The 17,701-nt window shown below is 40.9% G+C and overlaps 1 protein-coding gene across 12 annotated transcripts in view; it reads right to left on the reverse strand.

Moving 5' to 3' along the window:
• Positions 1-17,701, reverse strand: part of ZNF536 (zinc finger protein 536) — a 327,128-nt gene that overhangs the window by 277,898 nt on the left and 31,529 nt on the right. The window contains exon 1 of one of the 12 annotated variants that reach the window (XM_048958586.1): positions 11,118-11,182. The exons of the other annotated variants lie outside the window; for them this stretch is intronic. The gene's annotated coding sequence lies outside the window, so the exon portion shown is untranslated. Of the gene's footprint in view, positions 1-11,117; positions 11,183-17,701 lie in introns of those variants that run through there. 12 annotated transcript variants of the gene reach the window in all.

Genomic DNA, 17,701 nt, shown 5'->3' on the forward strand with positions numbered 1-17,701 from the left:
ATCACAGTGACATCTCCCATCCTAACATTCCTACTGTCCTCATCCCTGCCCCACCTCTGCCCTAAGGAGCCCTCAGGCCTGCAGAGAGCGGGGAGCAAAATAAAAGCACTGGCAAGGCACAATCAAGATAAAAGCACACCAGTTTTGTTCATTCTTTAGGAAACTTACATAGTTCATTACCTCAAATGAAGTACAGACAGTAAAGGGAGAAATCAGTCTCTCACCCATCAGTGACTGGGGGGACTAGAAGGATTTCTGCAGGTTCAGGATGGAAATCTAACACACAGCAAGGGAAAACAGATACCTGAGAGCAGACTTACTGAGAATGATGGGCCACTTCCCTAAACAGTGGGACTGAGAAGGCTTCATCGTGAGGCTCTGACCACCGCATCCCATCTTGGTTACAGTCACAGACCAAACTCCCGCTAACCGCAAAGGGACACGGCTGAAACCCTCTGAAAACAAGGCATCCTTTTTGATGGAACACAGTGTCATATTTAAATAAGTATTCCTCAGCTACTTTGTGAGGGGCTCTTGAGGTGCTGCCACAGAGCTGCCCTGCCCGCAGCAGAGCAGAGTACAGGACAAGCCCTGTCAGCAGCCCCGTGGGATGACCTTCTGCAGACTGCATGCAGGCCAGGAACAGCAGGTCCTTCCGGGTCCTTGTTGTGTCACTGAGAAAATCAGTATTTTTCACTGTTCCCTAAAAACACAATAGCACACCCATTCGTGCTGCAGACTGATTTCAACCTGTGCCCCCCGCAGCCTCCCAGCCACAAGCAGGCTGCACTAGGGGTGGGCCTTCCTCGCCTGCTCCTAGCCACCTCCGGCACCCGTAGCTCTGCACAGTGCATAATTTAAGTTCACAGGTTTTGAAAATGAAAATCTCACCCCAGCAGGATTTACCCACGTCTCCTGGCAAATCTGCAGTGTTTGATCTAACATCCTTTCAGGAAAGCTCCTTTACATCACCAAGATCACCTGACAAACTACTGCTCTCATTTTCCCTCCTGACATAAGCAAGCAAAAGACAGCAAAGAAAACAGGACAGGGCTGCACGTGATTTTAACTTCGGGGGAGCCAAGGGGCTTGCAAAAAAAGATTTTAAATCAAAGAGACAACTCTTTTCAGCTCCTTAGGTTTCTCTACACACATTTGTGCTTCAAATATCCGAGTACGCGCTTCTTCCATGCAACCTCCACCTTGCTCTGCTCTTTGGCACTGACAGCACCACCAGGCTGCCCTGCTCAGGCCAGCCTCAGCTCTGCTGATCATTCTGACTCCAGCACACTGCTGACCCTATCCTTCGTGCTCCAGCTTGATTCAAAGAAGTCACCAGCAGGTTTCATGGCCATCAGACCAGACCCCAGGCTGCAGGCTGGTACTCAACATGACTGCAAACTACATATGCGCTGCTGGTGGCAAGCAGGGTCTCACTCTGAGCTGACGCTCGCAGTTCACAGAGAATTTGGAAAGGGGTCCCCTAGAGCCGTACTGTGCCCAGGGCCACGGCACTGCCTGCTGCCAGCAGGAACTCCGCATGGCAGGGGCTGCGCCATCCTGCCCCAGTGGGGCATCGGGGGAAGGCTTGTGGGTCTTTACGCAGTATTCTTCCCTTGGAAAGGTGTGGTGGAAAATGCCACAGGTAAGGCCAGCCAGCCACTTGAACACTGCTCAGACGTGTCCAGCTTACTTCCCACCGATGTGAAAGGTGCCTTCTGTGGGAGGATAACTCACTACCTGCGCTTCCCTCCTGCGGGCAATCTGGATACACGGGATGAACAGGCATCTGTGGCAATCTGATCAAGTGAGTTGTGAGAAAATATTATGAATTTAAAGTAGTACAAAAAAAGGTTTCCATCACCTCTGTGCCTATACCATGACACATGCATCCTAATATATTACATAATAAAAAAGCCATGATGTTCCCAACCAATCAAATTACACTACTGTCTCTTTAATAAACAAATCCATGTGCACATTAACAGTGTTGAAAATTCAATTTAAACTCTTTGTCTGTTGCTGCTTACTCTAAAGATGGTCTTTCTTAAACAACAGAGCACCAAGGAGTCGTTAGGGCTCTCTCTTCATTACTTCAAAAAACCAATCATTAGACACCAGAGTATATACGTAATTAGAAAATCACTTCCTTTGCAATCCAAGCTAAGTAGTTTACATACTGTAATTACAGGGACAAAATCAATTTTTAATCATTTCACTGATTGGGCTCATCAGCTCTGTGGGAACATTGTAACCTGCTTGTTGTGCAAAAGCAACATCTGGGCTAAAACAATTACCCTTTGTTTGCTACAATATTCCTTAAATCTTTTTGCCTGCATAAAAAAAAATGAAAACATGAAGACAAGAAATTTTGATGTCTTTTTGTCCTTGATCAACATATATCCTAAAGTACTACTTGCAACGAGAGTTTAACGTCCCTCAGAATTTACAGTTAAACAGTGCACTTCCAAGGAATGTATTTTTTCAGTGAGATAAAAGTATCTGATTGTTTTAAAGAACCATTCAGCTGGCTAATTGTTCCATAGCTAACACATGGTATTCAAACAACCCACACATTACAAAAGCTCATCTGGATAATAATGGGCAACTATTATTGCAATGGTTTACACTTTTCTAATACAAATGAATGGATTTTATCAAAATTTGAAAAAAAATCTAAGAAGCTGGGTATGTGTGAAAAATAGATGGTATGAATTGGCAAGGCAAGGCTAAGCATTTTGTTCTCTTAATAGGAAATGACCTCATTTACACTGGAGTAATAATTAGTACTGCTTCACTGACAGTTAAGAAAAAAAGTTTCACAGTATAATAAGGCAGCATCTCCTTTGTTAAGATCTACATTGATTATTAACCCTTGCCATGAAAACGCAAATTTAACTCTGCATTGTGTGTCCTAATGCCATGGCAACCCCACCCCAAACACTAATAAAGGCTCCCAAACTGCACCCACCAACGTTCAGCAGTGGCTGGCATCAGAGCAGGCAGAATGGCGTGGTAAGGCTCGGGAGGTGAAGATATCAGTGTCCAAAGTGCTTTCAGGTTGGTGGCTGGGCACGGCAGCTGGGGACAAGGGCTCCTCTACCAGGCCGCAGAGAAGCTGTGGTGCTGGCAAACGGAGCTCAGAGCCCCTCAGCTACCCAAGGACCAGGCATGCTACCAGCAGCCTGAGATCCCTCACATGTCCCTGTCAAAGGCACCCTGAATAATTTACGCAACATTTAAGTGAAAATATTTTGGTTTTTATTCAGCAGATGCATTTATATATTTATATTCATATTTATATATTTTTATAATATAAATATTTTATATTTAAAATATATATATATTTTAAATATATTATATATAGAGATATATATATTATATTTATATTCTTTAAAACCAATATATGTGTCATATTGTCAGGCAAATATATGTTAAAATGTCACTTTGAATATGAAACAAAACATTTTAGGAGCTTAAGTCATTAAAGAAATATATAAACAAAAGAAAAAAAAAAAAAGCTCTGTGCATAAGCATGGAAAGAGCTGGGCAGGAAAGATTTTCCATTCCTCTTCCATTTCAGAAAACTCACAATCTTTTGAGGGCTTCCATGAAAACTCAAGTTAAATCAAGTTAAAGAGCAGGAATTGTTCCTCCGTCCTTCTCTATCCCCACCTGCTAGTCCCCTGGGACAGCCAAGTGCAAAGTGGAGCACAGCCAATGTCTCCAGCATCCACAGCTCATCATCCTGGGGCTCCTCACCCTGGATAACACTGCTCAGCATTCACTGTCCAGAAAAAAAATGAGTTTTTATCCAAAGACATGTCCTGAAAGGCCAACCAGGCTTTAGGCTCCAGCTCCCACCAGCTAAGCACCTAAACTAGTAGCCCCAGAGATATCCCACATCCTTCACCTTTCGTCATATTTGTTAAGAAATTCAATCCTGATCTTCACTGTTGATCTTAAAATAGTCAAAATTGGCATGCTGCAGTGCAGCTGGGCAATGCAGGAAGCCCATCCCTCATCCCTCTCCTTACTCCTGCCCCGAAATGGTGGGCAAGGCCCATCAGTCAAGTCAAGGGGCACTGGGAACAGCCTCCCCCCAGAATCAGTCACTCCCCTGAAGACAGCGTCTGCTGGATCCTGGTCACACAATTTCAGTAGCGCATTACTTCATGAGGGATGGTATCATCAGCTTACTATGGAAGGGAAAATGGGTGAGATGCAACCTTTGAACTAATGTCTACACAAAGATCTAGGATTGAGCAAGCATACAGGAGCAGCCCACTCTCAACACCATTTAAAAGACCCCGTGAATCAAGTTTTCAGTCATACAGCATAGAACAGTTACTATGAATATTCCAAAAATAAGCAACCAGAGACTCTACTGAAGGGCTATTTTAACTCATTTAAACTCTCATGCTTGTAGAACTTGTATATGCATTTAACAGCAAAAGTTACAGGCAAGCAGTTGCTTGGAATTTTTTTTTTCTTCACTGGTGTGCACTTAATGATAGGTGTTACCTGAAAGAAACTGGTATGGAAAAGTATAGGGAAAAAGCAAACCTCAAATTCTCATCCAAGGGCATCTCAGCAGCTGCTAACAGGTATTTGCCAATTAATAAAAGACAGCTTTATGATGTATCTAGTTCCATAGGAGCTCCTCAAATTATAATCATAATTGAAGTTAGCAATAAAAAAAAATATGGTCAAGTACTAAGGGTGTCCTGTCAGATCCTTGTTGTCATCAAGAACAACAATCCATTGATGCGCCACTGAGCTCTGCTTCTACTGAAACAATCATCAGTTCACAGTTTTAAAAAGAATAAAATATACTTATGAAACGATAGCTTGGGAAATGCATTTTTCATTTCTAACTATCTTGTTAGTGCATCAAATTACAAAACACCATCTGAGGCAGTTTTCACCACATCACATAAGAGGACATTTCATAAGTGATACTGCTCTCATCACAGCCTAGCAGAGAAAGAAAGAGGGAGTTTGTTTATAGATTCTTTCTTGTTTGTTTTACATTTTCTGTGTTAAAAAAAAAATCCAATAACCCACAAAAAGATGTAGGTCAAATGTTCTCATCTCAAATCTTCCTTGGTAAGTAGCGATTTAAGAAGTCTGTACAAAAACTGTGTTATTCCCTTTCAGCTCATAGGGAAAAATGTTTCAGAAATAGCACATACAAAAATATTCAATGTCACTAAAACCAGAATAGAAAATGTTTTATAGATTAACAAACATTGTAATGAATTTGCACAACCTTAACTGACTGTATACATAGCATAATGAAATGGTCTACATCCTTTCAAAGAAAAATTAGGTATTCCGGCACATAGCTTTAGAGAAGCATTGTTCAGAAAAACCTGCATTTTTTCCCAGCTACCATGTAATTTGTGAGATGCATTTTTAAATGATCTGCAACTGCAGCAGGCTTCATCAGTCAGATGATACAGATAGATAATTCACCAAACTGTCACATGATCTTCCATCAGTCTAAAAGATGTGAATATATTGCCACAAGCTTTGGGAATAATGGGTGCACCTGTTTACAGTGTCACCTCTGTTTGCTAATTGTCTCCTTGAGCTACATTTTACTTCTAATGCATTTATTTTTGACAGGCAGTGTCTATTTAGAAATCACATTACTTCAAGTGCAATTGTTCTTTTGTCTATCAAGTAAATGAAGTGTTGTTATACAGATTTCAGGTTCTGATTAGTGAAGTATCAGCACACCACAAAGGTCAATCAGTTATTTACCTGAAGTAATAGAAGTATGACAGGCCTCCTGGATATCCTCTAGATCATGGTATAGCTCACATTAGTATTAATATTTACATATACACCAAAGTATATGTACATACACCTTTGTTTGCAAGCACATATTAGGTAAATGCATTAAATGTTCTTTAGAACATTTACTTAGGGCATGGTATATACACAGTAAGTTAAAAAAAGCACTGATATGGAAATGTCAGTACAGACCCAGTTCCTCTGCCCAAGTACTGTGAGGTCATGATGAAGACCAAGGAATCAGTCCTGCCAATTGCTTTGCAATGCTGTGCGTGTCACACTAACAGAACAAATGCTTTAGAAACAGGGGCTTTTTTATTGTGCTTAAAACAGGGAAGCAAAATTTAGTTAAGGTTACTTGCATTAGCTTCAACTAATAGGATGCCATAAAAAATTAAGATGAGCCACTTGAGGTCTAAGAAAGACCACAGGGGATTTTTATTCACACCCATACCCTCATGTCTGTGATGATGCTTCCAACATTCAGTTAAATAACATCTCAATAAGTACAAAACCATGTCTTTATATATAACTATACTATCAAACAAGAAATTTTGAAAAGCTAAATCAGCACATTGATCACACAGCCACTTCGCTGCATATATATTGATCCTGTAAAAAAAAAAAGAAAGCAGCAGCATTTCAACTTTTCATTGCTGATGTGCAAAACAGCTCTACTGGAGTAGCAGCAGCAGTTTGCCAAAGCCTCTTTCTGCCTGATGTACCTCTGTCCAGGTTCCACCTCCACACGCTCATGTGAGAACAAGTGGAAGAGAGGCGTATAGGGCAATGCTGATTTCTCAAAACAAAGGCAAGGTCCACAGCTAGCACCTATCCATCCTCACCCAGGTCCAGACTGGTCTCTATACACACACAGCCACCTCTGAGGCTTAAAAGGGAATTTCAGCTGCCACCACCACTGCTCTACTACTTGTAGTTTGCCAAAAGAAACAGACACAAAAAGCCATGCTTGCCTTAAGTCACATTCTAAATTGGCTCCCAGGAGCATTTCCCTGCCTTGTTCACTAAAGCACAGTGTATGTTTTCTCAGTGTTTAGCATATGCTAGGTAACCTGAGCAGGACTCGTATTGTTCCAGTAGTTGTTTTTCTAAAGTATGTTCCCATCAGGACTATAATTACATGCAAAATACTAGAGTTAGAGTCATTCATGGAGTCACTTAAATTTTTCTCTTAACAGCTTCTAGCAAGATTACAGCACATCTTGAAACAGAATTGGGAAGAAATCTTAAATCTTGGTCACAGATGCAAACTGATGATAAAGTTCAGATGACTCTGAGTTATTTTATGTATTCCAAGACCCAAAATGTTACAGAAGAATCTTTCCTGATGTATTCTGAAGAGCATTTCTTAAGTATTTCCGCAAACATAAGCACATCTTAGAGTTAATCATTCACAAGCATCTTACATACCTGCATTTATGACTAAAGCTTCTGGAAACCTGAGCCTGAAGTTCTCAAGCATTACTTCCCCTGCAACTTCTGAAGTTAAAAACCACAACTGCCATTTGCTTTGCAGCAACAGGACTGAGCCCAACACTGGCCCACAATACAATGGACACAGAACTGTTATTTGCTCACAAGCCCAAGACTTCTCCTCAAGGAGATCCTTCTCGTACCATGGCCTGAAACTGCACACTCTCCTCAGAAGTGACTTATTTTCTGGGGAGTTATTTAATAATTTTACCTATCCCAACAACTATTGCTGCTTTATTTCATACAGTAACAGCAATCTTCAGAATTACTCCATGTACAAAGAAGTGGATACTCTCCAGAAACAGACCTAACACCAAATCCTACAAAGCACTCTTTTTGCGCGCAGCCTCCTTGAAGTCAATGAGGTTTCTTGAATGAACTCTTCAAAAGACTAGAAGGATCACATCCTTAAACACCAGAAGGTACAGATAACTACGTTAGCATAAAGCATCAAACAGGAGGAGGTCTCTGTGGTGGTGTGCAGTATAGTCGCCACACGTGGTTAATGGGACATGACAGGCCAAATTCAGATCAAGCACAAACAGGGACACTTCCCTGCCTGGAACAAAACCTGTTGAAGAGGTCTCAGCTGTGCTTCATGTGTAGTATGAGATGGTAGCAATGCAATTAAGCATCATCACCAGTGAATTACCAAAGCTTGCCAGCATGACAATGACCAAAACAACACAGACACCCGAGAGACACAGGACAAGCATAACCTCCACCTTCCAATGGGCACAACTAGATCACCAGTGACCTCCCAGCCCTGGAGTCCGCAAAGCCCCAGGAGACCAGCAGAGATGCAGCACCTCAACTTCTGGACCTCTGAACAACCAACAGTGGAAATATTTAATGCTGTTTCAGTCACCGCGTTTCGCTTCTATTTTAATATGTATTTTAATATTGGAGTGAAGGGGGTGCTAGCACAGCTCATCCAAGCAGAACTAATCCCCCCGTGAGGACAGGCGAGTCCCCCAGCTCTCACAGCAGAGCTGCGAGGCGCCCTGCTAAGCTGGGGAGACGCACTGGTTGTAAGACAAGGATCAACAACACTGCATTTCAGCTGGGGCTGACTCCTGCTCCCCCTCTGCCAGGGATGTGCGGAGCAGCCGCGGAGCGTGGGGAGGACGTGTGCCCACTGAGCTACAGGGAAGCACGTGGGTGGCAGCAATTTAAAAAGCAGCTGTGTGTATGTTTTTCCCGGTTAGACTGTGAAATCACAAATGGTGGAATCAGCACTGTAAGCTTAAAACCACACTAACCCACTTGGCTGCGTTTTGTTGTTAACTTTGCGTCTACGTTTCTCCTTATTTTCTAAACACAGAATTATTCCTCTGCTGCAGCTACCTCTTTCATTAAAAGAAAAAATAGAATTGAACTAAATATTTCTAATGCAGTGATAAAGTAGTGACGAATGAGAAAGTATTACAAAACAGGACATTTGCGGCCAGAGCCTTTAGAACATTCATATCGTTACATATATTTTCTCTAAGTAATCAGGAATGTATTGGTATTTTGAAATTATGTATCCCTAATAACACAAAAGTACTTAAGAACAGAAATAGACAGTAATGGAAAATGCAGTCAACTGTTGACAACATATAGAATTTCAGAAAATAATTTACAGAGAACAGCACAGCAGATGAGTCAAAATTTTCTCAAAAATATTTCTTGCCTCCGATAGTCCAATGTAATTCATTTTCCATCTCTGTTCATTAATCATTGTTAAAATTAGTGATCCATTTCTTCCACTCTGCCATCTGCACTCAGCTTCGTAACAAACATGACACCTTCCTGCATAATAAAACCTGACAACTACGAGGATGCATTTCCAAATAGCTTTCTGCATATTTGCACCTCTATAACTGATTCCGTTGTCAGACAAAAGTGGATTATTTAACCAGAGTTCTTTCTTTATCAATTCAGTACACAGACGTGTGCTTGTGAGGGAGTGTGTGTGTGTGCATGTGTGTATAAAATGATCGAGTAAAAATCAGTTCATTTGAATTAAAAACGAGATATACCAATACCTTTGAATTCTCACAGCAGCTAGATGCGATCATATATATGTTCATTTTAGCCTTCTACGATGAAGCTTAAGGATGTAATGTTTGGATTGGTTTCATCTCGTAAAGTTTGCATACACAAGAATTATCCTGACACTCCAATTTCCTCAAAAGAAAAAAAAAATAATCATATCCAGCTCTGTTGTTTCTCAGCCTTTGATCACTGACAATTTCAAATAAATATTTTTAAGGTAAGGTGAAATATCCAAGCAAGGAGAAGATATTAAAAAAAAAGTGCACACATAAATACTTAAAATTCAGGATGTCATTTCCATCTTGCTCGGGCTAGCCTTCTAATCTCCTGGTGGCAGACGGGGATGGAGAACAGGGTGAGGTTCTTGGTCTCTTTCCATTCCATCAACAGACTTGGAAAGCTGTGGCAGCAGTGTGTCTGAGTGGTCCCTTCATAAATGCTAATTACACTTAGATCCCACTGATTAACAGAAGCTGCAGTTCTCAGCACACTGAAAATCAGGCTAATGGTGGGATCATCAGGCCATGGGCATGCAAGTCAACAGGAACTTCTCCACCAAGCATAGGGAATTTACTGCCGTGCTTACAACTCCACGCAACAGAAACCAGCCGACCAAGCAGGGAGCAAAGCCGGTGAGTTTTGGAAGCCTCACTCCCCTTCTGCTCAAATGCAGCAAACACAGAGACTGCACAAGGAGCACTAATACACACAAAGAGCACACCAGAACCTTCCGAAGGCTAAAGCTGGTTAACAAAGCCCATGGAAACCCCTTCAGGCTAGCCTGAGAAGCACACTGGAGAACTAGAGAAGAACAAATTTTTCCAACAGGCAAGATTAGCATTGTATAGGAACTTCAAATAATTGTGCCTACAACAAGCTCTGCAGAGTCCTGCGGGCACCTTACAATTGCAGGCAGAATGACACTCCCAAGATGGGAACTTTTGTTACTTGTTCGGTCAGCTCCCTCAACTATAAACTCATACATACATCCATGCCCATGTACACACTTCAATCCAGGAAAGCCTCTGGCCCTGGACCAGCCCTGTGGGCAGAGAGACACCCGCTCCACACACATCTGATGGTTGCTAGGAACAAGGACAGTGGCTCTTGGGCAGAGCACTGAGGGCTGACTGCATGCCCTGGTAGACCATGATAAAACCAAGAGACCACTAAACCTGCAGACATCCAGAACTGGGACAGGTTGCCCATTTCCCATTACTGGTGATACTCTCACATGCATTGTGACCTACTGATGAAAAAACCTGGATGGTTTCCAGTAGCACCACAGATAACACATTTTTTTTCCCCCATCTCAGATGACAGGTTGGAGATTAGGAAAAACTCCGAAAGAGTGGCTGGGTATTGGAGCAGGCTGCCCAGGGGAACAGTGAAGTGTCCCTGGAGGCATTCAAGGAAAAGGTAGATGGAGTATTTGGGGTTTCGTGGGCAATACTGTTGGTAGGTGGATGTTTGGACTAGATGGACTTATAGTTTTTTTCCAACTTTAATGATTCTATAAGGAAATGGTACCACCTGGTTAACAAACAAATCTCTCAGCATCCCAATTTCCATCTGAGCACCACCATTTTTATCATTTCTCCGTTAAATCTGACAGAAACTGCTAGTGGAGAAAATATCTTTCATTGCTAACTTCTTAAAGAGCAATTAAGCTTACACAGAATACTCATAATTATGAAACATATCTTGCAATGTTTTTAATAGATAAAACATGAGAGGAAACTGTAGTCCAAGCCTAGCAGGCCAGATTCAAATTCAGGTACCTCAGCCTATGCCATGAGAAGCAGCAGAACATTTTAAGGATCAACAATCCACTTCTGCCTTCAGAACTGTGCCTGCCACTCCCACATGCAAAACACGCAGCATTAGATCCAAAGTTTCTGCAAGAATTAATTCAGAAAGTTAAATCATTCTTATGCTGAAGGAAGTTAGAAAAAGAAAATCCATCTATTTTTGATACAACAGTGTCTAATACCAACAGCAAACGTATGTCACTCTTTGGAAGAAAATCTGCATCTGACATGAAAGTGTCTGTTCAAAATTTAAGCCAGATGTGATACAGAACAGCTGAAATCTAAAGTTGGAAAAAAAAACAAGATTTATAAGATATAGCAACTGACTCCTCCTGCACGCTACCGGAAGGGTAAAAGAGCCCTCTTTAAAGCATATGAATTTTATTTTGAGGATTGGGGTTTGTTGCTTTGGGTTTTTGTTTTTATTATTTCCTCTCAGATTGGAAACGGAATGTCTAGCCTACTTATGAATTTTATGTATTTTCTTTTACAGCTCTCAGTAAGCATTTGAGAACAACTACCAACTATTCCTTTCATTCTTCACTTGGAAGAAAAAAAAAAAAAAATCAAACGGGCATTGTCTCTATAGCTGCCTCTTTTGCCTTTTAGTTTCCTTTTTTCTTCACATGTCTGCATACTGACACATTCAATTTCAGGTTATCAGCACATCTGAATTACAGAATACTGATGGGGATAGAGGGCAGGCCTCTCTGGACTGATTAGCATCATTTAAGAAAGCATTCACTTGCTTGCTTCATTGGCTGCAGGGATTCCATGATGGGTGGCCTTTTAGCATTAGAAGTCAATATGGAGCAATCTCATTTGAATTAAATATGGACAAAAGAAAAGATTTGATTGTGGTTATTCATAGCTAACCTTTTAATTTTTCAAAGCTCTGAAATTTGGGGGTTTGTAAGCCATAAAACTTAAAGATACTTAGTTCTTCATTTCTTTTCAACTCGTTTCTCTTCTCCTCCTCCAGTTTTTATGTACTTTTTAATTTGTGCAAAACTTAAACCAGAAGCTTATTTCAAAAGAAACGTCTGGATGAATATTCAGGAAAACCTTTTAACCTAGTTAAACCTACATTGACTATAAAAGGAGGAATGCCTGATTCTAATCCATAAATGTATGTAAATCCACACTGAAAAACATATTTGTCTCTATCAGACTCATACTTGTTTCTGAATGGACCATAAATGCAGCCAAGTATTTCATTAACACAAATAATTATGTATGGCTAGTCATATTAAGACCTTTGTTAAAAAAGTCTATCTCCACAGAAAGACCGCAGTGATTTAAAGAACAGCAACAAAATCTGATCATTTAAAAAACAAAAACAAAAAAACCCACAGATTTCTACTTTCACATTGAAGTAAAAATCATCATATGATCCAAAACATGAAATACCAGTGACAAGTTCCCACCGACTGGTGAAATCACAGAAACGTGTAACACCAGGCTGCAGAGGAGAGCTGAGAGAAAATCAGTAAATCTTAAATTTTCCAAGAGATTAAAAGAAGTTAAGTATAAAATTTGACTTCCAAGTAGATGAAAGCACTAAAAGTGTAGCCAGACTCCCTGAATATCTGATCCCTCTGCTCTTGAAGACAGTGGGAGTGTTGCCATTAACTTCAATGGAAGCAGAATCAGACATTGAGAAATGAAGTGGAAATGGCTTTTGCTGAGCTGGGCTGCCTGCCATGGTGTGGGATAAGCTCAGCCTATGAGGAACACAGGATAAATATCACACTACTTCAAGCACATGACTTGTCCCTTTGCCACCTATCCCAACAGACTAGGCTTAAATTTGAAATATATAGTTAACTGCAGTCCAGACAATTTCATTGATATCCTGATGAAGGAGAAAAGTATTAAAAGTCCCTCAGCGGATGTCTCATAGAACAAGATTCCAACAAATCATTCCTGCGTTGCAGACACCGCTGAAACTGAAATCAAGATCTGTTTAAAGCATTTTCATGGATCGTGTTAAAGATTAAATCAGCCCCATAAAAAGCTGCAGCAAAACACTACCTGCACTTACGTCTTTTAGCTGTTTTATGGAAGTTAACCCTGGAACCATTGAAAGTAACCACAGAATTGCTCCTGTATTCCTGAAGATTTTAGATCATTCCTGCTGTTGCAATTTAAAGAGCACCTAGATGAAAGAGAACGGAAGGTAGGCAGCAGATTTCCTGCAGAAGCACACGTGATCAACTTCTTCAAATTCTATGATCTCACTGTAGCATTCAATGGTTATAAAACTCCAAACTTTCCCTCCTGTCCTTAATTTATTTGTACTTTCCCCAAAATTCTCATTTTCGGTTTCTTCCCAGGCAGCACACCAGACCTCTGCACTCTCATGCAGCATGACATTAGCAACATCCTTCACATGCATTTTGTCCATTTTCAAATGGAATAAGTCTAAATAAAGAAACAAAAGCACTGGGGAGTACTTTCACTGCAGCATAAGCATTCTAAAAAGGCCCTATGCAAATGTCTGCAATAAGCTTTATACTGCAACCCAACATGCAACTTCTAAACTACACCACCACACGTAAGAAATTAGAAATGTTGAGGGCTATTGAACACTGAATTTTCACAGTGCATCTTCACAGTGTTATCTAGCACAGATGTTTCTCTAATTGTGATCCACTGGAAAAACTCAAAATGTTCAATGGCCCTCACACTTCCACCTGCACAGCAGTACTGGTCTAGTACAGCAGCACGGTATCACACAAGCAGCAGCAACAGAGCCTGGATCAGACTTTGTAAGGTTTCCTCAAACAGTGTTATTCTGTTTTGTTTGTGAAGGGGTGTCATGATTTTGTTGGTTGTTTTTTTTTTTTTCCTTTTCTTTTCGTTTACAAAAAGACCCACATATTAAAAAGGGGTGAAATAGATTTTACATGCCTGGCTTTGAACCTGGGAATCTCCCACAGTGCAACTAATTGCATTGCCAACAAGACACAGGAGTACACCCACAAGCAGCATAAAATGTAACTGTGAGGGGTGTGATGGTAAGTCTTTATAAATAATACATTCATCCCAAGGTGCACTTGTGTCTATGTTGTTAATGTAGGTATTTTTCATTAGTAGCTGTAAAGCTATCTGGGCAGGTGAACATCAATATGCCTCTAAAGACAATAAAAAGGAGGAAACGAGGACAGGACTTGCTTCTTAAGCAGAACAGTTAGGTATACTCAGTTCAAGCAATGGACAAAGAAAGTAGAGATCATTACAATGACCCTAGATCTCTTCTTCACACACACGGCCTCAGAAATCCCCAGCAGAGCGTCACCCTGTTCTGACTTTCAACAACAGCAGCAGCAGCACATCCCAGAGCACAGAGATAGGCAGCGCTTCCTTGCCTGCGGGAAGGAATGAGCAGAGAGCAGGTAGCCCAAGTGCATGTTTGAAGAGCACTGAGCCAGGACCAAGGGCTTCCCCATGACCCCGCTGACAAGGCACGAACAAGCAGGTGGACCACGCACTTAACCTTCCCTTCAAATCCCCAAAAAAAGATTAGAGAGAACTTGTGCATCTGAGGGGAAGAAAGAAAAAAAAAAAGGAAATTGATCAAAGGAAAGATCTAAAGAAGATAACACTATTTTTGATATTAAAAACATCATTTAGTCGGCTATCAGCACACACTGGACTGCAGCAGTCTGCATGCACTAAGTGGTAGGTTGCTGTTTTTGCAGAACACTAATCCATAACGTGGACTCATATTTTGAGCCATAAAAAGTGAGGATAATGGCTAAGTTGTCATTTGAAAATTGGCTGCAGTAACCGTACAGTACGTTTTTCAAAGCATGTGAACAATAACATGACAATTGCTCCTGACTGGATAACCGCTTTGTGCTGCTGTCCCATCAGATCCAACAAGCCCATTTAACAAATGCAGCCATGTCAGTGATTCAGCAGGAGAGCAACTAGGATCACTTCATTGCTCCAAGAACCCATCTTCCTCATGGATCCTCTCCCTAAGCTATCCCTAGAAGTACCTCTTTCTCTACACTGGCCTCACCCATCTCCAATTTTCTGTAGAGTTTCCCAACTGTGTTTTATCCTTCTGGTTTTCATTCCTCTCTTAATCTAGGCAATCGCTTTTGCTCATGAGCCTTCCCCTCCAAGTTTATGTTGATGACACCCAAATCTGCTCCCTAAACCTGTCTCCTACACAGGGCTGGTACATCTGCCTGTGTCCAAGACCAACTCTTCTAATTACACTGCTGTCACTTTAAACTGGAATGGATAGAACAGAACTACTTGTCTTTCCTTTCAGTCTCCTGCCATTCTCTGCTTCCCATCACCCTTAACTGGCAATACCATTTCTTTGCCATCTTCAGTACGATTCACTCTCCGCCTCCAAAATGAAACATAATTCCCAAACCGCAGTTTAGTAAGCAATCTTTGCCTTCTAAGAAGCTAAGACTCTTCAGCTCCTCCATCCTGGCTATCACTGCAACTACTTCTACTTACTCATCCCCCAAATACTCAGCTCCACCCCTGCACAGACAGCTGTTCACCGAGTAGGCCCGAGTGTTCTGCAATAGAAACAATAAATAATTAAATGATAATGAGGAAGCAGCATGCTGATAGAGGAGGTGGCACTACATCCTATCAGACAGCACTGAACCAGCGTGCCAAAATAATAGAGAGAAAGCAGGCTGATATATGGGCTGAATTTTCATTTAATACTGAAAAGCAGAGTTCTGGTTGGTCACAGCAAAGGTCTGAGAGTAGCGTACAGCACTTCGATTATAAAAATGTTTCCCAGGATGGAAAATTTAACAAGAGATGTGCATAATGCCCTTTTGAAAAGTGAACACAGGACCTGAACCTCAAAGGCATGCAAGCCCTTGACCCTTATTCAGGCACCTAAATCCCACTAAAATAGAGATCAAGCACCTAGAAACCCAAAAGGCCACACACTTCAGAAGATCTAAGGCACAGGCATGTAGCCCCCTGAGACACTTCTGAATTTGTAACCCCTGGTCAAATGCTATCTTAAATGCTACCATCCCACCACCTCAGTTCTCACAGCAATTTTATCTGGTTGATGTATTTATTCCTGTGCTGTACTGTTACGAGCTGTAAAAATAGCTCTGTTGTTCCACCTTAGAGGTGGTTACTGTGCAATAGGAAACCTTAAACCACTACCTCGCAGTTACTTTGCTGAAGTTTGTCAGCGCAGCAAACTTGACAGAGAGCTCCTTGGTAAATGCATTCTCCTTGTATAGCCACTGAGCTAATCAAGAAACATGAAAATAACGTGTATTGCACAAAACATTCATTAAGTCCTCCCTCAAAGTAAGCCTCATGGTGGTTAAAACCTTGGCACACTTCTGGGTTTCCAGCTATTCTCCCCACATAACAACATGAACTGAAAGTAGCTGCCTAGAAATAAGTGTTCCTAAAAGCTTTTGGTGCATGATTCCCTCTGTATTAAAACACTGATCGCCCTCGTGCAGGAAGGCACATTTTAATCTTCAAAAGAAAAAAAAAATTAGTAAAAAAAAATGGGAAGAATGAAACATTAACAGTCAGATGATAACAGGAAAACCAGAGAGGAATTAAAGCTGAGACGTCATCCTTAACTCACCCCCACCGTGCCCAGCTCTTGCAGGGGTCCTCTAACAATTGGTAATCCTTCATAGTGTACCATATGTGCTGCAATAACAAGGCCCAATGAGGTACATTAAGGATATCATTTCAACCTTACCTCCTTGCTTCTGCGAGATGAAGAGAGACCCTTAACTCCATTTTAACATAGTCTAGTGATCGAATAAAAGAAAAGTTGTGCTTTCCTAGGACAATGCTGCTCAGTTTTGTAGTGTAAATAAAAACGGCTTAAGTTGGTCAGCTGCTAACCACATGGTAATAATAAGTACAACAGACCGAAGTTCACAATTATTTCAGATTTACTCTCTTCCTGATCTTTCATTTTATCAGCAAAACATCCTCTTGGCAATGGGAAGCTAAGCTGAAACTTAAAGGAAAGAAATGCAAGAAGTAAATGACAAAAGACGCAATTTTACGAAAGGAAAATATTCAGACCTCAGCCTTGACCTTGACCTTTTACTGTCTTTTAACATTAAACATTTGCCCCACCTTCGAAAAGATAAATGTGGCTTTTGATGACAGCCTATGTTATCTGAGGATTAAAATAGCCCTCTTGCAGTGCTCAACATTAAAGTCTTCCGCATTTGCAAAATTGCAAACAGATGCAACTCAAGTACCTGCAAATAATCTGCCAAGACCAATTTCAAAAGGGAGATTTCAAAATATGTGGAAGTCATTAGGACATGTATTATTTTTGCAATGAATAGGCGCCAGGAGTGTCTCAAGAAGCAGATGGGTGCTACTTTGTTTATAAAAGATCAACAGAATATTTGCCTGTAAATGAAGACGTATAAGCTATATGAAACAATTATGTTAAAATGGTGAATGTTTCAAAGCTAATTGTAATGGTCTTTTAAGATCTGAATTCCTCATTTCTTACAGCATGCTAAAATATCATTTTAGTTTTGGTCTTGATTGATATAATT

The sequence above is a fragment of the Lagopus muta genome, chromosome 12 (assembly GCF_023343835.1).
Source record: "Lagopus muta isolate bLagMut1 chromosome 12, bLagMut1 primary, whole genome shotgun sequence".
Classification (NCBI taxonomy): Eukaryota; Metazoa; Chordata; class Aves; order Galliformes; family Phasianidae; genus Lagopus; species Lagopus muta.